Here is a 15728-nt window from a genome sequence, read left to right as displayed (position 1 = left end):
TATGTATGATAAACGGAGGCCAAGTTCCTTGGAGCATTTGTCTCTAGGTCATTTTGTGTACAGTACACCTCAGTACGTGTGTGCAACTCTATTGGTCGTTTCGGCAGGGGGCTGGCCTGCCATCAACGAATGAAGTGCATTCTGGAATTCACTTGTTGATGCCAGACCAGCCCCCTGCCGAAACGACCAATAGAGTTGCACACACGTTCCTTCACGGCAGCTGCTGCTGCTCCGATGTGTTGTTAACCCCGTATTAACCCCTGCTAGGCAACCGGGAAGGAAACGAAGATTAAACGAGCACGAAGAATGTCCGCGAATATTCGCCCGAAGAGAAGACAGGAACGGGCGAATATTCGCGGAATACGAAGGTTTTTTTCCCCCCGAAGACGAGCACGAAGACGAACACGAAGAGCCCCCTGGTGCCCAAGTCTAATGAATACTTCCCAACAGGCACGGCTTTCCTAAGGCTCAATTTTCACTCCTGTCTTGCTACCCTGGGTAGCAGTCCCATTGTCCCTCTTTTGTGGGTAATGGGTAGCATGGGGAAATTGGGGAGATCCTCTGATCCCCCCTGACCAACCCAGGGAAGGAAAAATCAATGTGGTTCCATTTTGCCTCCCACTTGCTCACTTCCAGACAGGTCTCTCGCACTTCACCCTTCCCACATACCCCAACACAGGTGTTCTGATTTGGAGACCTGAGGTGTTGGGAGGAAGATAATATGTGGTTGAGTCGCCAATGTTTTTATGTGAGATAAGTCTTTTTAAATAGCATTTGTGGGATTTTCATTATTCATTCACTATATAGTAAACCAGGTTATCCAGTTTAAAAAAAACTAAAAACTTTATTTAATTCTCCTTCTCCAGTTACAGATTTCTTTAAGAAATCCATCTTCAATTAAACTCACCTATGAGACTCAGCGTGGCCTTGTGTTTAAAGAAAAGGTTAAACTACTCATCACTGTATTGCAGCGTGCTCTAGCACAAAGGTTTAAGAATGTACTTTATGCAATTTCATTATCCAATCTTTATAAATATTTGAGTTACTGTCTAATCCTTTGCACAGGCAACTGTCATTAATTTACCACTTACATTAATCCAGTCTCATCTTGATGACTCGCACAGGCTTTTGTGTGTTCAATAATTTTCTTCAAGTGACTGTAAACTAATGGTAGTAGATATACAGCAAGTGACAAATGACATATTTTCAGTCCTCAGTTCTGTAAACATGTAAGTGCTCATTTAATGCTTGAGCTACTTTACCATGCTCTGGGGCTGCACTTCTAAATTTACTTCAAAATGAGTTCACTTCATCCTTCGATGATCTCTTTTTTAGTTAAGGCAAAACTTTCCAATGTCTGGCATCTCAAAGATTGGGAAAAAAAAGCTGAGTACCATTAATTGGTGCTCATTCATGTATTATATGCAGCTTTTCAGCTTTCTGCCTATGTAACAGAATGTGGAACGTAAACGATGGCAAGAATCACCAATATATTAGATTAGGGGTATCCAAGTTTGGGTCTGTTTGGGCTGCACTCATTTTTCATTGAGATAAAATATACAGGTTGATTCCTATCATTATATAGTTAGTCAGACACAGATGGTGGTACAGCATAACTTTCATCACTATATACTGGCCCATACATTGACAGCAGGGGTGTAACTAGAAACCACGGGGCCCTGGTGCAAAAATTGACCTGGGGCCCTCCAACTTCAAAAGCTAATCTGTGCCATCATTTCCCCCTTCCAATATACAACATGTAAATACACTCACACAAATTACACATACTTACTCATACTCACTAACACACATGCCATCTCACCCCACCTACACATCCATGCTCACACACACACAAGTACACATCCATGCCCAAACCCATACAAGTACACATCCATGCTCACATACACAGACACACAATTGCAAATCCATGCTCACACACAAGTACACATCCATGCTCAAACACACACAAGTACAAATCACTGCTCACACATACAAGTACATATCCATGCTCTCACATACACAAGTACACATCCATGCCCACATCCATACATACATATATGCAAACACATATACATATGTCCCCCCTCCCGCCCCCACTTACCTCTTGCAGCTTTCTCTCTGGCTGCTCGTGCACAGTGTGTGAGCAGCCTCGGTTACACCGCGGGGTCATGTGATGTAACATGACCAAATATGTTCCTTTCTCCCTTTGCCAGGCTCACAATACTTCAGAAAGGGCCCTTCTGACCCGGATTGGTGCAGCTCAGGGCTCTTTCTGAACTGGTACCAGGAGACAAGAAAGAGTCACAGGGGTTGCACCCGGCCCCCTAGAGGCATGGGCCAGTGATTGACATGGTACTGTAAAACTGCTATCTCCAATCATCATAATTATGCATTTTCTTGTTTGTTTTCACTCACTTACTTAAACCCTCTCCCTCTCTCACCCACTCTCACTCACTCTTACTTATTCTCTTTCACACTCACACTCTCACTCTCTCACAATCTTACTCACTCTTTCTCACATGCTCTCACTCTCTCTCGCTACCTTGTTCACTACTTCTATGTTCCTGTCTCCTTTCCTGCAGCTCCGCTTCTTATCTTGCCCCTTCTTGTTATTTTGTCTTCCTTTTTCATCTGCTTCACCCCATCTCTCCTTGCCCCATCTATTCTTCTTCCCTGTCTTATTCTCTTCTCACCCTGTCTCTTCTTCTTCTGCCCTGATAGGGTGGAACTTTCAGGCACTCCACTGACTGGAGGAACAGGGGTTGTTGGAAGGCTCAGCCGGCACAGACTTCACCCTTCGTGCTGAGCTCCATGTCCGATACACCTATTCAGTGGTGCACCCTGTGCACCCGCCTAGGTATGCCTCTGGTTAGAGATGTGGTTACAGCTGCAGATATCATGCTAGCCACATTTCTGTGTCCGGCGGGCCATATGTTCAACGCCTCTGCTTTAAAGGAACATAGTCTTTTCGGTTTCTGGCAAGGGGACTACTAATTCAAAGCCTAGATCTTTTCACTTTTTTGCTCTTGATGATGCTGAGGGTCTGTTATATTATAAGCGCAGAACAAAATAATTGAGATGCTGTACAGCTGTAGAAATCTAACAAGAGAGGGAGAGCTTAAGGGGGCAACCGCGGAAAGTTCCCAGGTACAATCAAACAATTTGTCCTACATTTTAAAGCTTAGTACCTACAAACCTATGAAAACCAGTTTAGTAACATTTACAATTTAGAAAAAATAAAACATAAGCATTATTAACCTAACTCATGCATATACAATTTAGTGATAACCCTAATTTCATATTTTCAGAATTTGCATGATTATTCATCCCCATTAAGTCAAAAGCTGTTGTAGGGGTAGGTGAAGATAAAGGGCTGGAACCTGACACAGAAAATACTGAATTTGTTATGTTTTTCCTTAGATCACTACTTCTCTAAAATAAAATCCCATAGTGTTACACCAAACAATTTGCAGCCATTGTATTAACCATGGATTAATTGATCAATAACATAAACTCTTAATAGTTTAATAAATAGTATAAATCATGGCTATGAAGATTGAGGTTTCTTTAAAAGCCCACTGTCAGCCACAAATTGCATTTTTTTGTCGACACAACTATTGATTTCTTAATTGGTTCCTTTTAGAGTTTATATTTAGTTTGTACTAATAGTACCTAAGACACACATCGAACTGTTCAGAAGGATTATGCCAGTGTTACCAATATGTCATATCTAGGATCAGTCTTAAATCAGACAGAGAAGAACTGATTGTGAGGCGTGAACCTGTGCTAATAATGACTTCATATGTGAGGTATGAAGTTTGATAGAACCCGTTGGTAATGTATGTGAAACATTGCCAGTTTTATTTACTGCTGGTCATATGTGACACAGTTTGTCATAAAAGAAAACACAAAGAAAAAACTTTATGTAATTAATTTTCTTAAAGCCAACCTTTGCTATCAACTCACTTTTGTAGCTAATTGTTACATTTATTTATTACATACATAGTATTAATGCGGTATTATTATTTATAAAGTATACAGGAATGTCAAGTTTTTTGTTTATTTATATATATATATATTTATTTTTTTATTATACAGATATATTAATAGATTCAGACACATAAATACAAAAGAAAAACAAGCTTGTATACTGATTCATTCCCGCCTTTCCACCAAGTGTCTGAAGCTCATTATTGCTTTTGAAGTAGAAATAATTCAGATGGGAGCAGATATGACGACTCTGATAACACTGCCTGTATCCTCACATAGGCATACAGCTTATTCATGCAGATCATTGATTTGAATATGAAACATAGCTAAAATGCAACTAATACTCCCCAAAGAAAATAAAAAATAACACAATATTAAAAATGTGGTTCAACAGGAAATTGAAAAGCAACAGGTTTTTTTAGTGGCATTAATTCAGAACAATGTGTTACTTAGCAGTTGCTTAGCACATAGGCACTTGTTAAATTCCAAATTGCCTCCTTTTCGCTCGAATCCTCATTTAGGAATTTTTGATGCCAGTAATGGTAAATACATTACGTTTTATTTTCAGGTGCGATAGATTTTATTCATTTTCATTCCATTTTCATCTGTCTGCCTATCTTTTTACATCTAAATAGAAAAATATATGAAATATTTATTACACCAAATAACCAATAGACATGCCCTATAATTTAATTCACCTTGTGGTAGGAGACAGACTTCAGCTGGAAGAGTTATCAGTCATCTACTTGCCACTTGGACTAAATGGAAGGGTTATAAGGTAAAAAAATAAAATGAAATAATAATACTATATATATATATTTAACAAAAGATCTCCCAAGCCTCCCTGCACTCCGATATGTTCTGACTGTCAAGTAGTATATATTGATCACCAAATTAATGTAAACAAGGAATGTGTGTGTGCGTGTGTGCGCACATATGTGTGTGTTTGGAGATATTTGGACACATATATATAAGCTTGTTGGACATCCCATTAAAAAAACACGAACGTTAATGTGCTACAACAGCCTCTACTGGGAAGGGTTTTCGCAAAATTTTGGAGTGTGTCTGTGAGAATTTGTGCCCATTTAGCCTAAAGAGCATTTGTGAGGTGAGGCACTGATGTTGGACGAGAAGGCCTGGCTCACAATCAGCATTCCAATCCCAAAGTTGTATAATAGGGTTAAAGTTCAGGGCTTTTGTGCGGGTCACATGAGTTTCTCCACACAACCACGTAACACCATGTCTTTATGGGCCGTGCTTTGTGCACAGGGGAACAGGAGAGGGCCTTGTCCAAACTGGTGACACAAAGTTGGATGCATACAACTGTCTGAAATGCATTTGTATGCTGTAGCATTAACTTTACCCTTCACTGGAAAAAAGGGAAGTTATATTGTGTATCTTTAAATTGCCATAGTATTATATCTTATATCTTTTAGCTGTGTATTTATATAACTGCAGATGGCTTTTTGTGCCAAAAGTTGGAGACGTGTCTATGAAGAGTTGATAGTAGCTCTCTTCAAAGCTTTAAAACCAGGCAGCATCGATGGAAGTTTGAGGAACCTTGCACTTCAATTAGGTAGCAGGAAACTAGAAATTCACTTTGGTATCTTTCCAAACGATTGCAGACATTTGTTTTGTTAGATGTTTTTTAATCATGCATCTCCTAGCATCCTTTTTTCACATATGCCGTTCTTTACCTTCATTCAGTTCAGTCTGGTTGCTTGAAAAAAGAAAAGTAATTATTATACTGCCACTCACACCATCCAAACCATACACCAAGAAATCATATAGTTTGCTCTATTTGCATAATGTAGTTTCTCTGATCTGCTATTTAATTACCAGGTCATTTATCTTCATTGTATGTCAAAACTTAAGCGTAACTTGAAGCAAGCACATGGTTAGTAGTCCAGAATTATATTCTTTAGTTAAATATCTTTTATTTGCTCCATTTGAACTGCATATTTGGTTTCTAATATACTTCTTTAACTGAAGTATGTTTAAAGAATATTGGAGAGGAAGAACATTGTGGCAGTACCATAGGAAGACAATTTCCTAGAATAGTTCAGATAATTTATTTTGGGTTGAGTTTATATTTTAGCTTTATTATGGCCATTTTAACAATAATTTCAAATAAAAGTTGTGTTTTTAATGTCACTATTTTGCCTATTATTCACAGTTCAGATAATCTGTACAAATAAACAAACACACATATACATCCACAAGTAGCACAGACCAGGTCTTTTCAGAAAAGCTAATTTTATACATAAAGCAGAAAACTCTCAAAATATGCAATGTTTCAGGACCTCTAGTGAACTTTTATCAAGTGACATCAGCATAGAAACAAAAAACAGATTTAATCCCAAAATGAAATTTACCACCCAGAAGAAAGGATCCTCAGAAAGGGATACGTGTGGCACTCTTGTATAGAACAAGAAACTCGATTAACTATAAACAGTTATGTATGTAAAGCAAGAAGGAGTAATGAATGAACATGTTATGACTGATACCAATGGGGGTAATTCACAACGACAATAAGCTGTAAAAAAGACTTCTGTTCGGTCAGGTGTTGCTCCCCTGATGAAGCTGACACACTGTCAATGAAACACACATGATGTTTTCTTGTGCATGGGAAATCAAGGGAGCATTAATTATGATTTTTTTTTTGTACCGAGATTGTACCGAGATTGTAGTACATCAGCATGAAAAAGTCAGGTATGCAACATAAATAATACATCATATCAAGACATATAACAGAGTGCGTATGGTGTTAAATCCACATCGGACACCGTGGAAATCAAAGAATGACCAAAATAAGGCGTCACGGTCGCTGACGTCTGGTACAGGTCAGAGATAACACGCATTGGAGACATAACGATGTAGTTGCATAGTAGGATACAATAGTCGGTCTTATATTTTTGAAAAAAAGGTACGTTTGTGAACTGAACGACGGAGTAGAACTCATTAATTATGATTTTTTTGTTTCCTTTTCCCATATTTGGCCATGCTATCTAATCAGCACCACATTGTGTAGGTTAGGTATCAAAATACATTTTTTAGGGATTTTAAATTGTGTTAGGACTATAGTCATAAGACATTTGGTCATAGGGCATCTGGTCTTAGCTCCATATGACCAAAAGTCTTTATCAGACTTGTGCAAATGTTCTAAAAAACTATTTGGATACATTTTTTTTATCTGGTCCATTCGTTTTTGGACTACACATTTAATTTCCTGCCCTTGTGGTTCAGACCCCAAAAAATTCATAAATGGAATTTATGTATATATTTATAGGAGAAACATAGAGTGAATACGAGTGAGAGAGTTAGAAAGAGTGAGCTTATGAGAGAGTGAGAAAAAAAAAATGTTTGTGAACAAATGTCCTATGACCGAAAGTCCTATAACCACAAGCCCTATGAACAAAGACCCTATGACCAAAGGTCCTGTGAGCAAAAGTCCTATGACCAGATGCCCTTATGATCAAAAGTTCATATGACCATATGACTGAAACACACTGCTGTCTGGTGATGCACTGTAAGGAAGACTATAAAGATATTGTCTTTTTACAGATAAACTCATATCTTGTATACATTTTAAGGAATGTTCATTATTTTAGTGGGTTTAATGTTAAAATTGAATTATTATATAAATAACTTCAGTTAATTTTGTCTAGAGAGTAAAGAGAGTCTATGGAAGATAACCAAGGCTTAAAAAGTCACCATAATTTGATATTTTGGCAGGAAAAGTAACCGAAAAATATTGAATTTTATACTAAGCTACATTGTTTTACAATGCCCAAAAATATTTCTATTTCTATATTATAGCTGAATGTCACCATATATTTAACTTTTTGTCCAAGTTCATCAGTGATGCATAGATGCGCCATTGATGGTTGGTGCAAGATTTCTAAAGTGACCACCTTGCGCACATGTGCGTTTGCTGCTTCCATTATATTTATGAATAGGATTGATTGGCTGCTTTGAGTAGCCAAAACCAACAAGGATTGAGCAGAGCAATGCTAAAGTCACACTTAATATTCTGCAGAAATATAAATTTAGAAAACTTCCTACTCTCCACAAATGGACATTTTAGAATATATATATATATATATATATATATATATATATATATATATATAGTGATTTATAACGCTAATTTTCCAAAAAACAAAACATTTGTTTGGAAGCAGAGAATAGCCTTTGACAGTAAACTAACTTAGTGTATTATTTTATTAAATAAAACATAACTATCTGAAATCGTTTTTTGTTCTAAAAATGTTATGCTGCCCACTCCATTTAACCTTATATATTATTTCCAAAATTAATTTTGTAACTCCCGAAATCATGTTTATTGAACATAGTTGTTTTGTATTTATTCAATCGTTTGGAAGGCTGTTTTAAACTCTAACAATGGGGATGAAGTGATATAAATAAATGTAAATATTTTGTAATATGTAAGCATTTACTGTGACCTAAAATACCTTCTTTATAATACAAATTGTTTGGCATTTCCGGAATTAATTAATAGATTAACACCAGTTTATAAATGCATTCAGAGTGACACCAAATGAATGAAAAAAATATTTACTGAACACCAGCATACATTATTCTTGTTAATTTAATTCAGAGGGTAATGCAGAGCAAATCTCATTTGGATTGGAATTGTTAATGCAAAAATAAATTTTCTGTCACTACACACTGCAAAAAATCATATGTTTTCATATATATTTGAACACAGCAAAGCAGTTTAAAAAAAAAGAAAAACATTCCAATCAACGATTACATCTAGTATTATTCTTCATTTACCTTCTCTGGAGGCATGGGCCCCTAAATATGCAAACTATTATTGGAAAATTAAAAAAAATGGCCCCATATGCAACTCTAATTCCACACACATCCCCCCAGATTATACTGAGGTACTCTATTTGAAACTACCACATTACTTACATGAAACAATGCCATATTTAATACCTCTTAAGCCTTAGGTGAAATAGGAAAAAGCTTTACTAAATAAATAACACGTTGGAATACTAATAAATAAAAATATCAAAAATATAGAACATTTCTTCCTTGGTTTTAAAACTAGGGGGAGAATACATTTGTTGTAAAATTATGTATCATAATTTTGTTCCTGTTAAAAGTTGGGTTCCATGGCTTTATTCTGGGTCTTTTTCTGTTTTAAATTACCTTATTTGCTCGATTATAAGACAAGGTTTTATACCTCAAATAGAGGTCTGACTACAAGACTAAGATCCAGATCCCCGCAGCGCTGCAGGGGACCTGGATCCTCCTCTCGGACAGCCTCTGCTGCTGCCGGCACTTCCTCTGGGGGCTTCTATGATGGAGCTCCAGCCTCACATGACCTTCTGGTGCTCTACCATAGAAGTGCCGGCAGCAGCAGAGGTTGTCTGTGCGCATCCCGCAGCCGGTGAACGTTTGCGGGATGCACACAGACAACCTCTGCTGCTGCCGACACTTCCGCTGGGGCTTCTATGGTGGAACTGGAAGGTCATATGATGCCGGCACTCCGTCATAGAAGCCCTGACTGAAGTACTAGCCAGCAGCAGTGGAGGTCTGCATTGCACAGACCTCCACTGGTTGCCCCACTAGACACCAGAGAGTCTGAAGCAGGGGTCACAAGTAACACTGGTAAGTCAGGGTGGTGGTTAAGAATGGCATGCGAGGGTTCAATGATTTTCTAAAGGCAGAGGGGCATATAGGGGGTTAAAAGGCAAATCAAGGAGGCAGAGTGGCATATAGGGGTTATAAGGCATATCTGTGGGGGGGAGTGGCAAATGGGTTAAAATGCATGTCAGGGAGGCAGAGTGGCATATATGGGCGTATGAGGTATATCTGGGAGGCAGAGTGGCAAATAGGGGGTTAAAAGGCATACCTGGGGGCAGAGTGGCTTATTAGGGAGGCAGTAAGGAAAAAATGGTTTTGAAATAGCAAAACGCTACTTGTACTTGCACCATAACGTGCAGAAAAAAACCAAAAACATTGGGTATTTTTAAACTCAGGACAAATAGTAGAATCTATTTAGTCGTTTTTTATTAGTTTTTATAGAAAGTAAATTATTTTTCAAGAAAAAAATTTTCACCATATTTTAGACTTTTTTATAGTAAATGTTATAATACAATTAAAATGATGACATCTAAAGAAAGCCCTTGTCCTTAAAAAAAAAATATATATAACTTGGGTTGGTTCAGTAAATGGGAAAAAAGGCAATTACAGCTAAACACGAGCAGCCATTGTCATGAAGGGTACAAAAAATGAAATCAGCCATTGTCACGAAGGGATCAAAAAGGAGACAAACAACTATGTGATAATAAATGGCTTTATATGATCACTAGCCTTAAATAAAAGATCAGTCATATTTTCAAAATCAATGCCAACATTTCACAATTTCTGCCAGTGTATGCAAACCTTTGAGCACAACTGTATGTATTGAAAATAGAATGTCATAAAACTCCCTTTTGGTGTAATGGTCAGGTGTCCCAAAACTTTTGTCCATATAGTGTACATATATATGACTGAAGCTAGGTCTTGACAGTCAAGAACTGACCCTCAGTGAGCAGTGGAATCTGATATAATAGCTAATCACAGTTGAGGGGCCATTTTTTCATGAAGTTTACCATGAAATCTGAGAAGCCTGGTAGAGAGAGTATGTGTGTAACCAAGAGAAAAGGAGATACACACTGTTCTATCAAAGTGTATTAAAGATGGGTATGGCAGCGGTCAGGGCTGCACACTGACGTGGGCGGTCCCGCTGACGTCGGGGGCGTTCCTGCTGAAGTAGGGGGGGGGATTCCCGCTGACGGCAGCGGGCACGACCCCCATTTAAAGAAAAAATGGGGGTGGAGCGGGGCCTGTCAAGACCCCGATCCCGCGACCCGGAGGATTTGGGTCTTGACCCAGAGAACCGGAGAAGCGTTGCTTCACCCAGCAATCTCCGGGTCAAACCCGGAGAGTTCTCAGGTATGCAGCGGGGATCTCACTGTACTCACTTAACCAACAGGTACAACAAGTGCATTTGGGAAGTATTTTTGCAGTTTTAAAGATGTGGTGAAAGCTATTTTTAACTATTGAACATGTTTTGATGGTAACAAAAGAATTACCGTAGATTTTTCTTCTATCATCCATTGTAAGAAATACAAATTAGGAAGTTCTATTCATGTTATAAGTATTTCAGTAGCCAAGGTAACATGTAGAAGAAAAACATATTGCCAAGAAGACAAATACCTACTTTGTGGTTCAGAACTGAATCATTGTTCATTTGTTTGTAGCATATTTAAATCCTTTCAATAACTTTATAATAACAAAAAGCTGCCATGCTACAACCACTGCATTTATTACCATTCAATGTTATCAGTAATAATTCAACAGTAAGTCAGCGTTATTCATGTAATAGCAAGCAAAAAATAGGTTGTCCCTAGCAATGGGTAAATTGGTATGTCTATTAGTCTGAAAGCATGGAATATGGATTATGACAGACGTAAAGAGCAATACAAGTCACACAGTGGTCTGCAGATTACAAGCGAACCCACTTTTGAAGACAGAACACTTGCAAAATCAGAGAAGCCACAGATCTAAATTCCCAAAGTAATCATCATTAAAAATAACGTATCACTGAGCATAGATTTTATGAACCAGTAAAGCTGGATTTTTTTAATAAAAAAACATTGGCATTCTCTAGGAAGGTAAGGGAAAGCAGCATGTTTGCTGTTAAGGAGAACTACAGCATCACGTTGCTTTCAGCAAGCACTTACTAGAGGGTACATAGTAGGACATTCATAGCTGGAGTACCCTTAGGAGGGGGCACAGAGCCCATTTATGTACACTCACCTCCCACCCCCTCCCGTACATCTCACTGGGATGAGTGAGATGTACGAGAGGCCATCCATCATTTTTATCGAGTTCTCATCCATCAAAAAACACAACATTTTAAAACTGACAATGACAAGGCAGAAAAAGAACTCCTTTCCAGTCTTATTGGCATTGGTTTATGAAATGGAAAATAATTAAATGGACCTTGTATATGTTCACGTGTGCTGGTAGTCCCAAGCGGATGGAGGATACATTGCATTCTAGGTTGACTTGAGCATAAGTCCATAAGATGCAGATGCACTTTGTTTTTTTATTTTATTTTTTTTGCATGACCCTTTCAATTTCTTAAGCTCTCTCTATTTTATGTATGTAACAATGATGCTAATCTATGCATTGAGCTTGACCAGTAGCACATGCATTATGTCATAATACATTGATGCGTGCATCAACTTTATTTCTATACATTAGGAATACAGTACAGTATGGTACATTTATTGGCTATTCCTCAGTATATATTTACCTTTACCCACCCCTTCCATTTTATACCTTGCTACTCTATTTATCAATACCCTACCCCCTACGAATACCAACATCTACCCTCTAACACCTCTCTCACACTATTTTCTCTACTTTTCTTCCCCTTTCATGTTCTATCTACACCTCCCTATTCATTCGTGACCATGTTCATTTCTCTTATTTCCTTTTACACCTCTTATATGCACATAGCGAAAACCAAGCTAAATTACTGTTATTTCCACTAGTAAGTTTCAAAATAAATTGCTCACTGAAGAGATGCTATCATGAGGTACTTCTAGGGACCATCAATTAATACACCTTTAATAAAATTAGTCAGTAAACGTGTTCATATATTTGCTGAGACCAAAAAAATATGTAAGCCGCTTGTATCCCGAGCAATCTTAAATCAAAGAATGCCTTTAAGCAATCCCGCATGATCTGTTACTGCCATTTAAGCTGTGCATTTCCACAGGGTAAGAATCTTTCCAGTATGCAGTAAAAAATAATTTCATGCACCACTGCAGTCTCTTGAAACTAATTCAACATCCTATTTTGTTGCTGCTGTCTTTTGTTTCTATATTTCCAAAAGTCTACCCAGTATGTACCTTACCTAATTTTCAAAGATCAGCACTTTAACTACTAATAATACATAATTTAGCTAATTAGGGGAAGTGAATACGCATTTGGGTTCCTATACTGTAGCATGTCAGCATTTCAAATGTTTTCACATATTGCAGGGTTTTCCTCGAGCTCCTGTATTTCCTCATGCAAACATTAAATTACACTCTTGGGTATAATTTACATCCTATGCAATTTACCGAATTTATCAAAAAATAAATATAAGCAGTGACAAAATTAAATCGTCCTCTTGGCCAATTAATCTTGTACAAGTATGAGCATCAATATATAATTTGACTGTATAATGTGTATCATTTAAAGGGACCACACATAAACTGGTGCATACTAATGGAAAACATGTGCCTGATACCAAAAAATTAAACACAGCTGAGAACTAGCTATCAACTTATCTCTTCTGTGTGTTCATTGGTCACCAGAAATTCCGTATGGATGCTCAGTTTTTTCTGGACGGGATAGCCTGTGTGGCTTCATATACACCTCTCTGGGGAGAAAGCAAGGACTGGATTTTTTCTGCTCACCGTTGACCTTAGCATTTTACAGCCTAGTGTTTGAAAACAGATCAATTTATTTTATGGTCAGACATGGTTCTTTCACATTTTTTTCCTTCTGTTGCATAGATTTCTCAGATGGCTATATCAATTAGAAACCAGAGATAAGGGTTCCAACGCACCAAGATGATGAAACCAGACCTGAAATATTATGTGCTAGCACCTGTCTTATGACAGTGCCTTTACTCACTATTTGTATAAACGCCATCAAGATCCTTGCAGTGTTGTTTGGAGAACACAATGTGACCCTAAAAAAACAAAATTAATAATGAACAAATTTAAACAAAAGATTGGACTGTGGATGTCATATGTCCTAACATCGAGGGGAAAGATCCTGCACAACAAGGTTCTTCTTGTGGTGCCATACTTGGCCCCCATCTTCTACAGTTGGTTAAGGCATAAACTGGACAGTTTCCACCTTTATCTGGTGCCGGTCAACGTCTGCGCGATGCACGTAGACAACCTCCGCTGCCGGCAGTTCCGCCCGAGCTTCTATGGTGGAGCACCGGAAGGTTATGTCACGCCGGTGCTCCACCATAGAAGCCCCAGCAAAAGTGCCGGCAGCGGAGGTTGTCTACACGTATCGCGCAGACGTCCACGGCTGCCGGAGAGGAGGATCCAGGTCCCCTGCAGAGCTGCGCATCCCTGCGCTAAATCCCGATTATAGGCCTATATTCGGGCAAACACGGTATATGTATTTATATATACCTGTATGTTAATAGTTTAGTTAACAAAATTAAAAGTGTAAATTAAGTAAATATTGGTGTGAACGCGTTTTTCCCTCAAAACAGCATCGGTTCTTCTAGGTACATTTGCATGCAGTTTTTCAAGGAACTCAGCAGGGAGGCTATTCCAAACTTCTTGGAGAACTAACCACAGTTCTTCTGTGGATTTAGGTAGCCTCATTTGCCTTTCTCTCTCTTCACATAATCCCAGACAGATGGTGTTGAGATCAGGGCTATGTTCTTCTTAATGCTGAAGATAGTTCTTAATAACTTTGGCTGTATGTTTGGGTTTGTTGTCATGCTGCAGAATACATTTGTGGTCAATCAGGTGCCTCCCTGATTGTATTGCATGATGGATAACTATATGCCTGTACTTCTCAGCATTGAGGAGAGCATTAATTCTGCCTAAATTCCCAACTCCATTTGAAGAAATGCAGCCCCAAACTTGCAAGGATCCTCCACCATGCTTCACTGTTGCCTGCAAACATTCATTCTTGTACCGCTCTCCGGTCTTCCGGTGCACAAACTGTGTTCTGCTACAGCCAAATATTTTAAAATTTAACTCATCAGTCCAGAGCACATGCTGTATTTTCTCTGTACCCCGGTTCCTGTGTTTTGGTGAATAGTTGTTTGGTCTTGTTTCCATGTCAGGTATGGGTTTTTTGCCGCAAGGTTTTCATGAAGACCACCTCTGACTAGACTTCTCCAGACTGAAGTTGGGTGTACCAGGCTCCCACTGTTTTCTGCCAATGCTGAGCTGATGGCACTGCTGGACATCTTCCAATTGCAAAGGGAAGTAAGCATGACTTATCCTTCATCTGCTGTTACCTTGGCCAACCACTGTGTCTATGGACTTCAAGGTTGCATGTTTATTTGTGCTTCTTCAAAAGAGCTTGGGCAGAACATCTGGAAACTCCTGTCAGCCTTGAAATGTCTGTCCTTGCTGATGCATTGCTGTGCTCAATCTTGCCATGGTGTATGACTTTTGAGATTAAACTTCAGCAACCTCAGCTTGTTTGGCTGTGCCCTGCTCAGTTTTATTCCTCCTACACATGTTTTTGTGTTTCAACGTACATATTAAATTTCCTGACTTTGTGCAAGTGTAGCTAGAAGAATTGATGCTGTTTTAAAGACAATGGGTGGTCACACCAAATATTGATTTGATGTAGAAATTTCTTCTGTTCACCCGTTTTGCATTTTGCTTGAGGAGCTGATTTAATTTTATCATTTTTCTGACAAACATTAGCTCACTTTTGAGCAATCCCTACCACAGAAATAGTGGGTATATGTCATGGGTGCTTTGTGGTGTCTAGTCAGAATTCATTAAGAGTCCAAATCATAGTCAATCTAGTGTTAATTTTGTGTAGAGGCTCATATGTTGTAAACCCCCTTCTGTAGAGAAATATAAAGAAAACAAAAACATTTATGGGAAACCACAGAGTTAATCAAGAAGCAAAATTATTTCATTAAATTGGATTAGCAGATCTGA

Source organism: Sceloporus occidentalis, unplaced genomic scaffold (assembly GCF_023333645.1).
Source record: "Sceloporus occidentalis isolate IW3139 unplaced genomic scaffold, rSceOcc1.0.p SCAF_34, whole genome shotgun sequence".
Lineage (NCBI taxonomy): Eukaryota > Metazoa > Chordata > Lepidosauria > Squamata > Phrynosomatidae > Sceloporus > Sceloporus occidentalis.
This window is presented reverse-complemented; position numbering follows the sequence as displayed.